Source organism: Episyrphus balteatus, chromosome 1 (genome assembly GCF_945859705.1).
Source record: "Episyrphus balteatus chromosome 1, idEpiBalt1.1, whole genome shotgun sequence".
Lineage (NCBI taxonomy): Eukaryota > Metazoa > Arthropoda > Insecta > Diptera > Syrphidae > Episyrphus > Episyrphus balteatus.
Genome location: NC_079134.1, coordinates 134,902,019 through 134,904,778, shown reverse-complemented (window position 1 = coordinate 134,904,778; position 2,760 = coordinate 134,902,019). Strand labels below are relative to the sequence as shown.

Below are 2,760 nucleotides of genomic sequence, written 5' to 3'. Positions count from 1 at the left end.
TTTTATATATTCAGCGACTTCACGGCTTTCACTGATTGTGTCAACTTCATTTTTAATTCTTATTTGGTAAAAATAATAATTTTAAAAATAGTTTATAAAAAGGAAAAAAAATATCGCAAAAATATGATTTTTGCCATTTTTGACAAATTTTGAAACACATGTGCCACCGAAGTCCTTAATCAATTTGAGCCAATTTTTTTTTCTGCTTAATATTTAGCTCACATGAGAGTTTTTTAAAGCTATAATGTTCAAAAAATAATATGTTAGGGTGGTAAATTTTTTTTTGTAAAAATACCATTTTTTAAAAATTTTTTCATACTTCAGAGCCGATGCGCGACCGGAAGATATGAACTGATTTTGATTATTTTTTAAACCCTTATTAGTCATCACCATTCGCAACTTTTCCGCGCTATTACGATTTGAAATTCGAAAAAAAGTGTTTTTCGGCCCACTCTAATATGCACTGCATTGGTACTTTCCTAATTTTTTTTTTATTTAAGTGTCGCAAATATTTTTGGAATTCCATATACTGACTTTCTTTCAAATAAAATATGTAAAGTAATCGGTATTTATAAAACAAAAATTAATACGCATTTAAAAAATGACAAATTTTCAAAAAGATGATTTTACAGAATTCTGCAATAAATTAAAAAAGGGTTTGGAAAATGTTTAAAAGAGCGCGCTTTTTAACATTTTCCAAACCCTTTTTTAATTTTTTGCAGAATTTTGAAAAGCAGAATTTTGAAAAACAGAATTTTGAAAAGCAGAATTTTGAAAGCAGAATTTTGATAAAAGAATTTTGACCCCGGCAGAATTTTGACCCCAACCCTTTTTCATACTTACAAACTTAAAAGTAATAAATCATAATTTTTATTTAAATTCTACACAAAATAAAAAAAAAAAACACACCGGTTTCCTTCGAGCCGGATTTGAACCAGCGACCTATGGATTTCTATGCATATTGCTTGTTACTCTACAGTCCACCGCTCTACCAACTGAGCTATCGAAGGGTTGTTATTATGGTGATCCAAATAGATATTTGATATCTTTTAAATAATTTCGCTCAGAATAATAATTTTAATTGAAATTGGGAGAATAATAAAAAAAAAACTGAAATAAAAATAAAATAGCCTTGTCAATGAAATAATATTGTAGCTTCGCAGGTCGTTCGTTAAAACTTGATTTCATAAAAAGATAATTTTCGAACCTAGGGTGGATATATATAATAATCATCTAAAATTTAATATAGTTCTCAGGAACTGAAATTTTAACCAATAATTAGGTACACTGTGTTACAAAATAAAAAAACATGTAAATTACTTTTGAAGTGACCTATCAGAGGTTATAGGTATGAATGAGTATCTACCTATGGCACTTAAAATTTTTCAGAGCAATTCAAAATTTCAAGTTATCGTTAAAAATCCCTTTTTCAATGTTTTCACACTTCAACAAATTTTTAATAAGTCATTCTCCGGTCAATTTGAGATATTTTTAGTTTTAAATAGAGGAGTACCTATTTGTTCTTTTTAAAAATACCTATTTTCTTTTTATATCAAAAGACACCAAATTAGGTGTAGATTTTTTAATTTGAATCTCAAAGTTTAGCATTTTTTCCACGTTTTATAAGATTCGGAGATCGTTTTAAACTATGTACATATATGTATGTATGTAAATTTTTAGTCTTGATTTTACTTGCTCTATAGGGCAAGTATTGGTTTCGTGTCGAAAAAAAAAATTGAGGTTTTAATCAAAACCAACATTACGATGATGGAGAATTCCGAAAAAGTGGGTCTCGCAATTCCGTCCGTGCGTCTGTGCGGTTGTGCGGTTGTGCGTCCATCTGTACACATTTCCACAGCCTAAACGGGTGGACGGATTTTCTTCAAATTTGGTACAGATGATTTTTATAGAATTCTGAAAGTTGGTTTTTTTTTGTTTTTTTATATCTCGTTTAGAACGTATACCTCCCATACAAAAAAATACGATATTGCGAATTTCTCGAAAACGGCTCTAACGATTTTGATTAAACTTTGTATACGTAATATTTAAAGCAGTAACAATAAAACTGCATTTTTATTTTTTCACAAAAAAGTCAAATAACAAAAAAAAATTTTTTTCATTTCACAAAATTTTGCCCTAAATGTCGGCTCTTCCCCAATATCGTTTTTTTTTTTTAATTTAGAGCCAGCTTTTAAAATCTACAAGTAGACTAACATAAAAGTGCTTTTAACTGCAAGAGCAAGTACGTGCGACCCCAGTCGTGCATTTTATTTTTTTTTGTGTTCTATTTATGCTAAATTGAATTAGCTTTTATTTATTAGCTGCGTTCCTTTGGAAATATTTATCTACTGCTTAGTACTTAAAACTACTTTGATCTACTTTCGCTATACTGAAAAAGTAGTTCAAAGCAGCTTTAAGTACTAAGCAGTAGATAAATATTTCCAAAGGAACGCAGCTATTAAAATCGGTTTTTTACTCGAGGAAGAAATTTCAATTTATTGGGAAAAAATCGAAGAAATGAAAAAACTAATTTCTCTGTTAATACCTACTAATGGAACAAAATTTGTTAGGGTCTTAATTTTTAGAAAAAATATACTTTTCGAAAATTTTTGTATCTTTTTTGGTTGCTCAGATACAAATTTTTAAACTACATCTTGCAACATAAGCTATGTAGAGTATTTAGCTTCAAAGACTTGGGTGTCCAATTTAGTTCAAATTTAGGATTTACTGAACACATCAATTTTATAGTAAATAAAGCGA

At 28.7% G+C, this 2,760-nt stretch overlaps 1 non-coding gene across 1 annotated transcript; it reads right to left on the bottom strand.

Annotated features, from left to right (window-relative positions):
* Positions 1–914: 914 nt before the first annotated feature.
* Trnay-gua (transfer RNA tyrosine (anticodon GUA)) lies at positions 915–1,010 on the bottom strand. Its single transcript has 2 exons — positions 974–1,010; positions 915–950 (listed from the first exon to the last, which is right to left on the bottom strand). It is a non-coding gene; the product is annotated as a tRNA-Tyr (tRNA).
* Positions 1,011–2,760: the final 1,750 nt, after the last annotated feature.